The following is a 16,475-nucleotide window of genomic DNA, read 5'->3' as shown; positions in this document are numbered from 1 at the left end:
GTTCTTCAAATTAAAAATACTTTTGTATATCTGAAGTATTATCAAGTATTACTAGCTCTTTTAAATTCATAATGTAAGTTACTTCCCTTCCCCTTACATCAAGCAAAAGTTACATAGTTTGGACATGATCATGAGGAATCATCTGCATATATTTGAGAAAGCGACTGTATGTTGATGATAGAATTAGGAAGGCAGCACTGAAAAAGCGCCATCAGAGAGGTGCCTCACGAGAGTGACAGAATTCAACAGTGTAAGGCGGAAAGAGACTAATAAATGAGAAACCAGACTACTAAAGCATCTTGGGTTTGGGTGCTGCTTTTTTCAAAGAGAAAATAAATATTTCAAAAGTCCAAAAAGCAGTGTTAAAAAACAGTATTGACAGTGGCTTTAAATTCCTGGTTAAATTTTTATATTTAATTTTTTAGGGAGAGTGACATCCTTTACTCAACCCTTTTGTTCACTGGAAGTTGCTTTCTTGCTTTTACTCATCTGTTGTCATTCCCTACTCTGGAATAAGACAAGGATTGAGCTGTTTTCTTTTCCTTCCTTGCTTGGTTTTATCATTACAGTCAGAGACTTAGATTATTAAATAAAAATTAGGTAAAAGGGAAAAACTTATCCTACATATATTTTTTAAAGATTTTATTTATTCATTTAACAGAGAGAGAGCACAAGTAGGCTGAGCTGCAAAGGAGAAGCAGGCTCCCTGATGAACAGGGATGAACACATTGCTCCTCAATGTGGGGATGTGGGCTCCGGGCAGGGCTTGATCCCAGGACCCTGGGATCGTGATCTGAGCTGAAGGCAGATGCTTAACCAACTGAGCCACCCAGGTGCCCTTATCCTACATAATTTAGACATTACAATATTGACTTTGGTGACAATGTTCATAGTTTTTATTGGAATTTGATATGAGTTAACCCATTATTATGTTCGTCAATAAAGAAATGGTTCAAGGCAATGCCATTTATTAATGTAATTTTTAAAAGACAGTATTTTTCCACGGGTGGAAACATTAACAGAATTTAAAATATAATTAGAAAGATCAGGCTTGGGGTGCCTGGGTGGCCGTCGGGTGAGCATTTGCCTTCAGGTCAGGTCATGATCCCAGGGTCCTGGGATTGAGCCCTGCATTGGACTCCCTGCTCAGCGGAGTCTACTTATCCCTCATCCTCTTACCCTTCACCCACACCCAACTACCCCCCTACCCAGCTTGTGCTCTCTCAAATAAATAAATCTTTAAAGAAAAAAGTAATATTGATTGAATTGTTTTGGCATTAAAATGTTTCTAAGCCTGACATGAGATGAATTTTATTTCTTCGATATCATTGTCGTGATTAACTGATTTGATACAAGATACCAATAAATAGGTTAGTGTATTATACTGACCTAACCTATAAACAATTGATCTATAGAGGTTTACAATCTACCTCGTGGTACTCAATATTAAATGATTTTCTTCTACATAATGTTTTCTACATACTTTACATAGTTCTACATACTCCTTGGATTCAATGGGTTACATATTGAATTTGATTGTTCACATATTTTAGTGAAATTAAATATTTCAACAAGAATTCGTCCAGTTCTTAATGAAGGTAAGTTCCAGGTCTTCTGGAGATTTTAAGTGTTCAAGAAGCATATTTTTGGAATGAATAAACACATAAATGTACCTATAGCTAAAATTTGCCTGAATCCATTGTCCTTCTGTGCTTCAGACAGTAAGTTTCCACAAACATGCAATTAGTAAGTGGATAGGCTATCATTTATTAGTAAGTGGATAGACTAGCATTTGTTTGACTAAAATTGCTTGGGTTTTTAAGCTTTTCATTTTGATGCAGTTAGCTAACACCCAGCTTTTACAGTTTTACTTCAGATAATCAGGCACTTTGAGGTTCTTAGAAAATATTAAATAAGCTGACAGTACAATTATCATTTAGCAACTACATTCTTCCACACTTCTGTCACAAAGCAGATATTGCCTTTATTGTATTTATAAAGGGTAGTGGAAACAATTCTATTTTCTAAAGTGAAAAACCACCTCATTATATTATTTTGCTGTAATTATTTTTAATCAAAATTTATTCCTTTATCAAAGTGAATATAAATTGAATGTAAGGTCAATCTGCTTATCTGTACCAACTTTATAATTTTAAAATGTGTCTATATAGAGCCCCATTTCAGCTGTTGATAAAAGCAGATTTATTAAAAAGTGGTTCATGGTTTTATCCGACTGGTAATTCATCATCATCCTAAGGTAATGTTTTCTATGGTTTGCCATCTTAGGTGGCAATACTGAGACAGTTCCACTTTTCTATTTCTACTTGACTTTCCTCTGCTTAATTGCTTTGTTCTGATCCACATTAATTTCATCACCTGCATTAGAAAGAAAATCAGTATCTTACTGTTTGCATATTTTATTCAACTTTTAATATCTGGTTTTTAAAGAATTCTCTTTTATGCTGTAAATTCTTCCCTGGGTTGTCCTTAATTTAAGCAGAAGTATGTTTTCTTTCAGTCTGCTTCATGCAAAGCAATTTGACAGTTAAAATTGTCGCCCTGTCCACATCTGATACACTGGTAGCCTTTCTATCCTTTTACTTGGCTTTCGGTAGACTACACTCAAAAAGAGAACAGCTGCCAGTCAAACAAACAAACAGGAAGTCATGTGGTCTTCCTTTGTACTCCTACCCTTTCAGGACTGACTTGGCTCCCTCTGCTGGTTAGTAATATAATTGCTGTCTTAGTTCTATAGAGTATGTCTTGCGTTGGTGAAATACTTGGGGTATATAAGTTTTGGTTCAATAATTGAATTAGAGATTCTTATGCTCTCTCAATTTTGTGTTAAGGTTTTAAACAAACTAGGTCTTAAATATCTATAATCGAAAGGAAACTGGAAGCATAAGTCTGAAAAGAAACTTATTAATGCTCTTAGACCTGTCAATGTTACAGTATTGAAATCTATATTGAAATTAGGCAAAACAGTATGTAATGTTTAAATTTTATTGAAATGTCTAAATCCTATTAAGACATTCCAGTGTAACATAATCCTTATTTTCTGTTTGATAGTTATTTTTCATTTTATACAGCATATTGCCTCCCTTTAAAACTCTATACACAATACTCTCCTTTTAAAATTTCCCCTTTAAATTCTGTACACAATTTTAAGCACATTTAAATACATAAGAGTAAGCTGGATGGCAAATGACGGTTAACTATTTACTTAAAGAAATTATTTACCTGGACTAGAGAGAAAGCCTTATTGACAGTTTGTTATTTTGGGGGGAAGAGGAGTTTCTATCATTTTCAGAGAATAACCTGTTCTTGTAATTGCTCATGAAGGTAACATTTTTCTTTGCATTCCTATTGCTAGTTAATGAACACTTGTTTTAAGACTGAAGAGAGGGTGGGAAGAAATAGAAACAAACCTATCTTTTGCCTTACATTTATTATTTTGCTGCCTTTAGCATCTGAGATTAGAAAATGTACTGCAAAAAATAATAGTCATAGATCTAACCACACCAAATTTAGCTCTACTAGGAAATTCTTTCTTAAATATTTATCATTTCTACATAGTTTATTACCTTTTACCTTAAAATCACCTTTCTGAAATCACTATCAAACCTCCTTTAAAATACCCTAAAATGTTTCCTCTAAAACGCCTTACTACATAGGCAATCAGAACTTTAACACTCTTCTTCATTTTCTGAGGGGAAGTAAAGGTAGGTTTTTTTTAAAAAACTGTACTTTTTTGGGCCTATAACCCATAGTAAGAAATAGATTTTACATGTTAATTCAGCACATGTACACACAAAAATGGAATGTTTACTTAAAAATATACTTTACCATGTGTCATGTACTTAATTATTATAGAATCCAGATTCTATTCTTTTCTTTGTTTTAAATAAAAAATGCCAGTTACAACCCACTAAATTTCATGACCCATAATGGTATATGACCAAGTTTTAAAGCACTGGTCTAGTGGAGAAGCTTTTAAGAGCATCATAAGCACTCCCTTCATAACCATTTTAGATGTTAAGTTTTTAATGGATTTTGTTTTCTTCCTTCACAGATAAAGTCATTTTTAATCTGTTACTCCAGATTGGATTAGGATTAAAATACATGTATAGTTTAACTATCTGGTTCACATTCAGCATATGTGTAGGTTCCATTAAGATTAGGCTTTAATGAAGATGACCCTAAATAATTAAATTGAAGTATTTTAGAAATGCCTTTTTTAAGGACCTTACTCTATGTAATGCAGTGAAATCTGTAATGTAGTATAGTGAGTTGCTTTTATTTGGGAGTATAAAGTACAGATACATAAAAATGTAAATACAGGAAAGTCATAGGGTAAGTGGATGGCATGAATAATAAAATCCATGAATTTCAAGAAAATGAAGGATTAATGCAAGGACAAAACTTATTCTTGAAGGCCAAGATGAAGAAAGTCCTTGAGCAGGGAAAATCCATTAATTTCTGTCATCTTAAAATACAGTAAATAACCCTCATAGATACTATCACAAATTTGATTAGGTATTCACTTTGAAAATCTGAAACAGGAACACATTTATAGACTGTTGATATTTCTGTAGTTAACCCTCAAACCAACATCTATAATGAACTCTTTCTTCATCAAAGTTTCTTAAGATCAAAATCATCCTAAAAGTAACTTAATTTCTTAAATATGAAATTTCAGTAGCATATGAAATAGTCTACAAAACATACATACACATGTTCTTTACTTTTTTTCTGTAAGACTTAATTATATCACTAACAAAGAATAGAACTAGTGGGCATAAAATAATGTGGAAATGATTTTCTAAAATTTTCATTTCTATCATTTTATGGCAAACTGTATTTATCTTGAAGATATTATAAAAAATTCGTAATTTGTGAATTGTACCAACTGCTGACATTCAATATTTAATCCTTGAAATTTATTTAAAAATACTTTATTAAATCTTATGCAGTTTACTGATCAAGAATACATACGGGAATATCCAGGAGTATAAAATAAATAAATATAATTAGTGCAACTCAGTACTTAAAGCAAGGGGGCAATATTAGGTCAGAGTAAGGGCTATCTACAAATTATTGACAAATCAAGGATATAACAATGAAAATATAAAGCCACCATAAATCAACTGATTTGGGACATAAATATTTAAAAGTGTAAAAGCAAAATAAAATGGATGGTGATGATCAAAAATAAGCAACCCCTTCCCTTCCCAGAAAAAAACCCCAAGAAACAAGACAAATCAAGAAAATACTAAAATTAGATTAAGCGATTCTACACAAGATCTCAACTTGGATACTTAAATGTAGGCAAGCAAAACACTAACTGATTTAATAGAAAAATATTCTGTCCGCATTGAGACAATTTCTTTAATTCTGTGACCTGGAAAAAAATTGATACAAACTATATACAAGTTAAAACTCTTAAAGGTACAGACCTTGTCTATTTTCCTTCACTAATATATGAGCTGCTTATCATAAACCTAATTAGCATCTAGACTTCAATAAATGAGGGAAGTGAAAAATAACACCTCTAAAACTATAAATTAAATGCCACAATAATGCCAAGACTTTTGTTACCTAGACATGCAAAATTACTAGTTTACCAATAACATTTAAGAAAGTGTATAGGAAGATAATTGTGTTTCCTTAAGAAAGTATATAGGAAGATAATTGTGTTTCCTTAAGCAAACTGAAATAATACTATTTTGAAACTGAGTGAAAAAACATATTCTGAGCCATCTGTATATTACTTAAAGCTGTTCTTAAGATTAATGGGTAAACTTAAAACGAACAGACTGTTGGATCTAACTATTTGTATTAATGGTTTTAAAGACTGTCTTTTCTTCTCCGAGAAATTCAATACATGAAGTATGATGTGAAGTATCATGGCCAAAAGTTTATTGCATAATTTCTAGTTTATCGGTATACATCCTTATTTTAAAAGGCCTATTTTTTCAGGCAATAATAGAAAATAAAAATTCTCAATTTGTTTGTTTTGAAAAATCATTGTCAATTAACTTACTGGTATATTCAGCGCTACCAAAAGGTAAGTAAATGTAATAAACTGCAAACTAAAAGGTGAAGTAAAATAACCACTCAGCTTTCACTGAGTCTTTTCTTATGGAGGAAACTGTAAAAATAAATTTCACTAGTATTTGCTTTGCTTGACAGCATAACTGAATAGTAACCAAAGTAGTCATATGTGGTCCTTTATATAAAGCCTCAGAAACATGCACCTTTTGAATAATTGTGCTTGGCACACATTTTTTTGCCCAGTAAATGCTGAATGAACTTTTCCAGTAATGCTGGATTTGGGCTAGGCCAACCAAATTCTCACAGACTTTAATTTAGCCTGTATTTTACAAGAGGGGAGACGGGATAAAGACGGGATAAATTAGCACAGCTAATTCGCCCAGTATGAATATGATCATGTGATCTACTATCAACTGTCCTCTATCAAGCCCATTTACAGAAACCTAAAAACAATTATCACTAGCCTGTGAGACTTCTGGTATTGTGGAGGGTGAATGTCTAGAAGTTATGCCCTTTTCTAGAACTCTGTAATAAACTCGGTTTTGCCCATGTGTTGTTTTTTTCCGTTTTCACAAATCTTTCATAAGGTTCTCTGTGGCATGTAAGTGCATATATTAAGGCCTAGAGTTCAGAAATTGCTGTGGCAGGGGGAGCTCAGGGCCCTTATAATTGTCATTTATTCATTAACCAAATGTTAAGCACCCACTGTGTATGTCAGGCATTAGTCTAGACATTATTTTCTCCACAAAGACCAGTGGAGAAAAACAAAACTTCTCGCCCTCGCCTAACATTCTACAGGGGAAAAACATACTAAGATCAACACGTAAGATAGTAAAACGCCTGAAGGTTAAAATGGGAAAGGGGGACAGGGAACACGCAGTTTCAAGAGGGGGCCATGGAAGTCCCGAGGTGACATCAGAGCAAAATCCTGAAGGTGAGGGAGCAAGCCTTATGGATTTCCCTATGGGGGAAAGAGTACGGCACCCAGAATAGCAAAGGCAGAGGTCCAGCTCGCAAGAATATAAGGGCAGGTTCTCCCCCAACCGCCCGCAGTTTATTTAGGCCACGGTCAAGACTTTGGCTTTTCCTCTCGGCTAGATGCGATGCCATTGCAGGGTCTCGAGTAAACGAGTTAACAAGACCTGATTTAGTTTCTCGAGTGATTTTTGAGGCAAATGGAATAACCTGAGTGCAAATTTCCCCCATTTACTTTAGCGTATTGGAAAACACACGCGAATACGTAAACAATACAATTAACGTATAACCTAAATTCATGAAACTAGAACACACATTTCGTCCCCCTTGAATAAAATTCGCTTACCTACTGCATTTTAAAAGAACAAAGCCCCCCCCCCCCCTTTAATTTACACCAACTTAACAGAGAACTGCGCCAAGATAAAAGTTTGTTACAACAGGAGACCACAAGAAGCATGGCACTGTACACACATCTGTGCTCCAGCCTCTTGCAGTACCTCAGTGTTTCACATGGAAAGAGGACAACGACGTTGGAAACCGGCCGGCCCCAGTCCCCGCCCTGGCAGCCCACGGTCGGCCGGTGGCCCGCGTCGCGGCGGGAGGCTCTCCCCTGGCGCCGGGCTCCACCCACACCTAGAGCGGGGCGCGGACCCGCGCGCTCCGGACCCGCCGCCGGCCAGCTCCTCGTTCGCACAGCGTCGCCTACAGGCCTTCATCCTGACAGTTAGGGAAGAGCCAAAACCACCGCCAACAAAAAGACCAGAAAGGCCGCATATTTCCAGAAACCAAAGCATCACAAACACGATCCCAATTCAATCCAGCGGGGAATCTTCTTCACCTCCAAGGGTTGCGTTCTCACTCCGCAGAAATAAGGCAGACTCAGGCGTAGAGTGCAGCCTCTCCAGGGGAGAGAAGGTGTACGATACATCCATCTGCCAGACTGCAGAGACACCATTTAAAAGATGCACCGTCGTCGAATCGCGGGCGTCCTCTACGCGGCCGCCCCGGGCTCGGCTCCCTAAGCTAATGACCACCAGCTGGGTTAGCGAGCCGGGCCTGCGAGCCGCGCCGGGCCTGAGCGCCCCTCACGCCCACGACCATCACCGAACTCGGGCCCCGCTCCGGTCGGCCTCCGGGAAAATAAGGACAGGAGAGAGCCCGTGCCGCCCGTGCCGCAGCGAAAACGCCGCTCCGCAGGATCGACAATAAAAGGCAACATCCGCAGTCGCTCTGAGGAGGAGAAGGGCGCAAAGGAGAGCCGCCACCGCCTGCCGCCGGCCCCGGCCCGCCCGGGCGTGGGGTGGTGCGGCGCGGCCGAGGACGCGAGCCCAAGTGGCGGCGGCAGCGGCGGTGGCGGAAGTGGAGTGGGGAAGAGGGGGTGGTTGTTAGTGTTTGGCGCCGGCGGAGGGAGTCATTCCTGCAGCTGCACTTCCGGTCGGCATTTTGTTCTGAGAGGGAGAGACGGAACGAGAGAGAGACACACACAGGGCTCCTTCCCCCCCCGCCCTCCCCCCCCTCCCTCCGTCGGTACCGACTCACCCGACACCACCAAGCCGCAGGGAGGGACGCCCCCGCCGACAGGAGGATTGGTTCCCGGGCCGGCGGCGATGCCCCCCCGGTAGCTCGGGCCCCCGGTCGGGTGTTTGTGAGTGTTTCTATGTGGGAGAAGGAGGAGGAGGAGGAAGAAGAAGCAGCGATTTGTCTTCTCGGCTGGTCTCCCCCCGGCTCTACATGTTCCCCGCACTGAGGAGACGGAAGAGGAGCCGTAGCCACCCCCCCTCCCGGCCCGGATTATAGTCTCTCGCCACAGCGGCCTCGGCCTCCCCTTGGATTCAGACGCCGATTCGCCCAGGTAAATTCCTGCTCTTTATTTCGGCGGCGGCGGCGGCGGCGGCGCCAGGTCCTCAGCGTCTCTCCTCCTCGCTCCCCTCCCCGCCGTTTCCTTAGCGGCCCCAGGTCTCCTCCACGGGCGAGTCTAGAGTTCGCTCCTCTCTGGTGGCAGCCGCCCTGGGTGGCGGTGGTTTTGTACTCTCTCCCGGCCGGCTCCGGTGGCGGGGACTGGGCTCCTGCCGGGCGGCCGGGGAGGCGTAGGCCCGGCGGAGAGTGCAGGCCGCGGGCCAGCGGAATCTACTTGAGCTCGGGGATTAGGAGAGCTCCGGGCTGAGCGGAGCTACTGCTGGTCGGTGACAGGCCTCGCCCGGGAGAAGAGCCGTAGCTAGTGAGGAGGCGGAAACAATACAACTAACAGCAAATGTGCCCTGATCGTCCCCATATTTACAACTTTCCTGGTCCGGGAGTGGGGAACGTCCCAGTGAAACAAACAACCCCCCTTCTTCCCCCTGTGACCCCATGAAGGGAGGAAGTAGTTTCAGTTAGTGAGACAAATGTAAATACTCAGACACGGATCCAGTGGTAATTCTTGCCCTGTGTAAAACTTGTTTGGACATTAGAAAGTTAATACTCATTTTCTTTTTTGAAAGAATTAAATTGCCCACATGAATATTTAATATAGAAAACCATAGTGTGGTAGACACTGCATATGCTCCCCCCCCCCCCACCAAGAGCTTTTATGTTGTTGTTTGACAGTGTGTGTTGCACATGGACTTTTATTCAAAGGCGAGTGTAAAGTACTTGACAGGTTTACCCTGCCACTTTAGATTTGTGTGCGTTATATAAGGGCAGTTTTAAACGACTATACATGAAATACTCAGGTACTTCCTGATCTAAGTATGTAGAAGCATAAGAAGAATATTAAATGTTTTGAGAATTGTACCGAGGTACAGGTAAAACCCATTTTCTCTAAAAGTATAGAAATGAAGTTATGCTTAAAATCCCAGGGAGATTAAAAAAAAAAAAAATGTAGAAGGTGCCATCCTTTCATGTCAGGGCAGATCTTCTTGAGGTCCCAGGATTGTCATTGGCTGTTTGTGCCCATGATGTTTGACTGTGTAATGAGAGAGGTGTCATTTTAATAGGTCAAATGTATCTGTAAATGCTAGAGAAAAATATCAGTTCTGCCTTAACAAATTCTAGTTCACGAGTAAGTAAAGTGTTCAGAGGTTGTTTATTGAGGTGTTGGAAGGGTAGGTTGGTAAAAGGGAAAAACAATCAATTTAAAAGTGCTCAGCCATACAAACTGCAAAGAAAAAATAAATGTACCTGGCATTAGACTATTTTGATACTTTGTCTCATATTCACTGAAGGAAAACTTTCACTGGTTAGAATGAAGCAACACTGATCAACAAAGTCCCTTGTTTTACTAATGGGTGTTACATTAGTTCAGATTTTTTGTGTCTCATCAAATTATTATTGTCATTGTAGAATAACTTTTCTGAAGGTTATTTTTGAGTTTAGCCCTCTGCTTAAAATAAATTGTTGCATATTTCCAGCAAATGTATGGATAAATGTTAAAAAGAGTGAAGTTAATATAGCTGTCACGTACTAGGCATGTTTTTAATGCTATAAATCCGTGTAGTAGTCAGTAGCGTGTCCGTGATTTGTATTGGTCAGGGAGCAGTTTGAATTTTAAAAAGCCTGAAGCTCCTGCTGAGCCCCAATCCCGGCCTCCCTCCCTCCCACTAATCTCCCATTCCTGTCTTTGTGCTGCCTGCTCCTGTTAGACACTGTTTGCTACAGGGCCTCAGGCCTACACTGGGTGGGGGGCAGGCGAATGGGGGCTTGCTAGGGGGAGGGAATACAGAAGGGAGGAACACTTCACATCTTAAGCAGAGGGTTTGGGACTTGGGGGGGTGGGTGGGTAAGGGTTTCAGTATGAATGTTTGAAAGGCCCTTAAATGAACCTGTGATGCCTTTACAACTTTTATTTAAATAAAATACGGAGATGTATGTCAAAGGATGAACGTGTTTCTACTAAAGGTAATGGAAAATAGGAGTTCTGCTTGCTTAGTTTTCAACAACAGAAGCAACTTACTTTTAGAGTTTTGTAGTTAAAGGGAGCTTTCTTACACAGATGTTTGAATCAATGTGTTAGATATCTGTTTCTGTGATTGATTTTTTTCTTGTGACTTTGATTAAAGTGAATTAGTTCTTAACAGATCTTATTTTCCCAATTCTACATATTTAGTGTTTTGTAAGTAATACAGGTTGTGTGATAGCTTTCATTAAGAGAGTGTAAACATTTTAAAGTAAATTGAAAATACTTTTTGTTTGATCCAAACCAATTATATGGGTTATTTTTAAAGGAGGAAGCATTATAAAGCTCAAAAAAACCCCTAAACTTGAACTTTAAAATTTTTGACAACTTAGTTGGAAGGAATAATTTGTATTTCCCTAGAGATTATAAATACTCTGCTCTACCTCCCCTGTATTGGTTATATGGATAGCACCAGTGGCTATTTTTGTATTTCTACTGTTATTTTTTTTAATTTAGTGAAAGAAGACCCTGTAAGTGTTCCAGTAATCTTGTAATGTTAGTTGTATTATTTGGAGAAATAATTTCTAGTATTATTCAACAGTGTGGTTTATTGTTTCTCTCGAGTCTGCAAAGATACCAATAACTTATAATAATTACTTGAAAAGAAAGTCGCTTTAAAGTAGTAAAAGCCTAATGAATCAAATTAAAATTGGATATTAAATACTTAATTATTTTTAGTGTTTTGTAAAGAGTATGTGGGATGCTTCTTCTTGGAACCATTCAGCAATTTGTTTACTAAAGTTACTGGAAAGCATTTTGAACCTGTGCGAGGGATCATTATAATACTGTCCCCTTTAAGAAGAAAGAAGTTATATTTGAAGAAAAACTGTTTCAGATTATCTTTGGTGATGAAAAGTGAAAGTTTTTAGTATGGTAGTAAATCAGGTTTTGTTTTTTGCATAGCAGTCATTATTAAATTTCAGAAATACTATGAGCAACGCTATACCAATTCAAATATGAAATCTTTTTTATTTGGAGCCAGACTAACCAACTCAAACATGTGTTTTCTAAACTATTATATTAATTTAATATTTAATATTTTGGTACTAACACATCATCAAACTGCTATAGAAACATTTGAACCCACCATATTTTGGCATACCCTATATTTATGTAAAAATCAATACAAGTTAGATAAAAACTAAAGTTTGATTTTGATATAATTTCATTTAACTTTCCCCACCCATTGCTTATTAGGAAAAGGATAATTTGTTAGTAATTCTGGAATTTTAAAATATGATTTTAGCTTTATGTGAAGTGATTGTGAAGACTGGGGTAAATAAAAATTCCTTTTAGAGAAACGTAACTTCAGTGCTGTTGATCACATGTATTTGCTAAAAATGAATAGGAAATTACTGACTGGGAAACTTTATAGAAACTTTATAGGAACTTTATATTTATGGTAATGAACTGTTGAGATGCAGATACTTATTTTAATATCCTGAGCATATTAAGTTGGCTTTGGTGGTAATTTATGGTACTACATAGCCTTTGAAAATAATTTCAAAATATACTTTTTAAGCACAGCTTTTCTGTTTTTAGCAGTTGTCATTTATACTTATTGTTTGAGTTTTTAAAATGGTTCTTTTTCAAGGTGACCTGAGTTTATTTTTAAATATTCCCATTTCCCTATGAGAGAAGTGACCAGCATGATTTCCATTTTTGATGAAAAACTTGATACTCAGAGGGCAAGTGATTGTGTCAGTTCATGTAGTGAATGCCAATAAGGGATTCTCTTGCTCTTACTAGTTTTTTATTAGATTATTTACTTTAAGGAAAGTGTCAGCCCTGCCCATGAAACTAGGTATTGCTGTTGCTCAGTGCTGACACTGATACCTTATGTGACTTTTTCAATGATCAGAGTCCAAGGTGTTTTTTCCTCTTCTTTTTTTTTTTTTTTAAGATTTTATTTATTTATTTGACAGACAGAGATCACAAGTAGGCAGAGAGGTGGAAGCGGGCTCCCTGCAGAGCAGAGAGCCTGATGTGGGGCTCGATCCCAGGACCTTGGGATCATGACCTGAGCCGAAGGCAGAAGCTTTAACCCACTGAGCCACCCAGGCGCCCCGCTTTTTCCTCTTCTTTTAGGGAGATATGATACCTGTCTCTTAATTGTATTTTCCTGGTATGAAGATTGTACTTTTACATTAGAAATCCTGACCTTGTATGTGTGTTTGGTGTTGGAATGATTGAATTTATTTACATTTTGTTCCTCTTTAAGAATGTAAGTCAATTAACTATATTTGTAATAAATATATAATGACTCCTGCAAGTGTTTTTATGGAATGGAATTTTAGTGTTTCTAGTTGATAAATACCATGTCTTGGGGCACCTGGGTAGCTCAGTCGGTTAAGCATCTGCCTTGGGCTCAGGGCATGATCCCAGGGTTCTGGGATAGAGTTCCGCATCTGGCTTCTTGATCAAGGAGTCTGTTTCTCCCTCTGCCTGTCACTTCCCCTGCTGTGTGTGTACGCGCCCATGTTCTCTCTCTCTCTGACAAATCTTTAAAAAGAAATAATAAATAAAAATAAAAATACCATGTTTCTACTTAGTCATCATTGTAATTTTAAAAAGTATTTTATGTGCTCAGAATTTTTTACCCAAGTAAGTAATAAAAATGATTTTAGATATTTAGCTTACATATTTTGTTTGGCGTAAATCTGGGGTCAGTTTTAATGAATTGAGTTTGTCAGAATGCAGTGTTTTAAGGCATATTTCTTTCTATTTCCAAAGTGATACTATTAGGAGAGATTCTTTTTTTTTTTTTTAAGATTTTATTTATTTAATTGACAGAGAGAGAGATCACAAGTAGGCAGAGAGGCAGGCAGAGAGAGTGAGAGGGAGGCAGACTCCCTGCCGAGCGGAGAGCCCGATGCGGGACTCGATCCCAGGACCCTGAGATCATGACCTGAGCCGAAGGCAGTGGCCCAAACCACTGAGCCACCCAGGCGCCCAGAAAACTGAGATTTAATAAGATCTTTTTTGTGTGTGTCAGATACTGTATTGAGTGGTTTACGTTTGTAATATGTAATTTTTTTTTTTTTAAGATTTTATTTATTTATTTGACAGAGAGAGATCACAAGTAGGCAGAGAGGCAGGCAGAGAGAGAGGAGGAAGCAGGCTCCCTGTAGAGCAGAGAGCCCGATGCGGGGCTCGATTCCAGGACCCTGAGATCATGACCTGAGCCGAAGGCAGCGGCTTAATCTACTGAGCCACCCAGGCGCCCCTGTAATATTTTTTTAAAAAGATTTTATGTATTTATTTGACACATAGAGAGAGAGCACAAGCAGGGGGAGCTGCAGACAGAGGGAGAAGGAGAAGCAGGCTCCTCTTTGAGCAGGGAGCCCATTGTGGGGCTTGATCCCAGGACCCTGGGATCGTGACCTGAGCCGAAGGCAGGCACTTAACTGACTAAACCACCCAGGCACCTCTGTAATATGTAACGTTATTGAGTGATTTCCATCTACCATGAATCTTCAGGGTATATGAATCTGATTGTGTTTATTATTCTGAAATATTTGAGAAAATTGAGATATAGAATGATTAGATGACTAGCCAAAGGTCCCATAGCTAACAATTGGAGGAAAGTAGAGAATGGACTCCAAAGTTGATGTTTTACCTATCAGCCTTAACCACTACACTCTTTTTATCATGTTTTGAACCTCTTAGCTACCCAGTGAGGTTAGTGATGTGTTCTTTTTTTATAGACAAGGAAGTTGAGGCTCTTCATGTTTAAGAACCTAGTCCAGGATGGCAAATCTAGCAAGTGTTAGAGGTAGGACTGCAACCCAATATATCTAATTCTAAAATGTCTTTTCATTCTAGCACCCTACCTCTTCAAGATATATAATACACTTTTTGATGAAAAGTATAGGCTTCGCTATAAAGCAGTGAAACTTTTTATGTTGTATAAAGAGGAATTCTAAAATATTTTGGTTAGTTATAAATGATTATTTGATTACAGTCTTTTATGTAAAATAGTTTATACCTCATATAATATATAAAATGTATACACAAATATACATTTAAGTAGGATATTTATTTTTAAATATATGCATACTGTATTGATAGAAATTGGCAAAATGTGGAAAAGGCACTTTCTTTTTCATGATATTGTGATTCAGTTATAAAAATGTCAAGCATTAAAAAATATTTCAAAGAATACATTAAACTTCCAACATAGTTTATGTAGGTAAATTGTTTTGCTATCTTACATGTGTGTAACATCACTTAACAAGAATGTACCAAGCTTTTAACGTGTTCTTTTATGTATGTTTGCCTTTGGCCAGAAAGGAAAAACATTTTCAGTGTACAGAAACATGGAATTAGCATTAATTAGTTTACTAAAATATTTTTTTATCCCTGGTCTGTGAGTGGACGTTTTGAGAAGTAACACAGGTAAGATTTTTATATCTCCTGAAAAATTCAGAAGCTGTGACATAATTTTGAAATACTCAATTCCTTTTTGTTGCATTTATTTGGGTCATTTGTACTTCTTAGTCCTTTGGTCTTATGCTGATGAAATGTATACTTGTTTTAATAGGAGTACTGTTTTTTAACAAGTTATTGATTCTAGGTACCTTAAGAACTTACAAGTGCTTAAAACACTAATGAATTATTAGACCTTAAAATATAGTTTACTCTAAAAATATTAATCTTTGATTTTATATTTAATATTTTAATTTGCAAAATGAAAATGTCCTTGAAATTAATCCTAATAAGGAAAATGGATCACTGACTTTTCTGAACACTTCTACTTCGCAGCCTTTTCGAGAATTTTAAACTGGCTTTGAGTTGTCTTTGTCTGATAGAATCATAGGTTGCCAATTTCCATCTAAAGAAATTGATCATCTGAGTTAGGCTATATGTAATTTAGTTTTTCCTTGGTAAAGACCAAGTTGAAATTTTATGAGACTGTAAATTGGGCATAGCTCCACCTCCCTTTTTAAAATACCATTCTTAAAAAATTGATGCACATGGCACGTCGCCCCCACCCCCCGCAAGGTTCTATGACTCAGAAAACTCCGAAGTTGAAAGTTGACGTGTAATGCCTTAAAAGATACTGTTATCATTCTTTCCCATTTGAGAAAAGAGTTAAGAAACAGTGTTTATGCCATAACCTACCTTCAGACATACATAACATATGCTTTTAATTTAACTCTATTATTCATTTTACTTTTTCCTCTTTCCCTTTCTTATGTGTTTCTTCCTATCTCTGTCACTTTGTCCTAAGCAAAAAATTTTTATAGCACAGTGAATACAGTTGGTGGTGTTAATGTGGATGTTTCTGTAATGTATTATTTTCCTTGATGAAACACTGAGCAGTTTGAAAGTCCTCAAATTCTGAGATCTTTGTAAATTCAAGATGCTAGTGAGAAAGTATTGATTATTAACTGTGAAAACATATTTTTGTGTACCAGTCCTGCTTTCTTACATAGACATGTGTTACTTCTCGAAACGTCTACTCACAGACCAGAAATTTCTTTTAAGGAGAAAGAGAAAGCTTGGCCTT

General features: G+C 37.9%; 1 protein-coding gene across 2 annotated transcripts in view; it reads left to right on the top strand.

Annotated features, from left to right (window-relative positions):
• The first annotated feature begins 7,534 nt into the window (after positions 1 to 7,534).
• NIPBL (NIPBL cohesin loading factor) overlaps positions 7,535 to 16,475 on the top strand; it is a 206,270-nt gene continuing 197,329 nt past the window's right edge. The window contains exon 1 of one of the 2 annotated variants that reach the window (XM_046000821.1): positions 7,535 to 8,881. The gene's annotated coding sequence lies outside the window, so the exon portion shown is untranslated. The remainder of the gene's footprint in view (positions 8,882 to 16,475) is intronic. The other variant, XM_046000822.1, reaches the window with a different exon arrangement.

The sequence above is a fragment of the Meles meles genome, chromosome 3 (genome assembly GCF_922984935.1).
Source record: "Meles meles chromosome 3, mMelMel3.1 paternal haplotype, whole genome shotgun sequence".
Taxonomy (NCBI): Eukaryota; Metazoa; Chordata; class Mammalia; order Carnivora; family Mustelidae; genus Meles; species Meles meles.
This window is presented reverse-complemented; position numbering and strand designations above follow the sequence as displayed.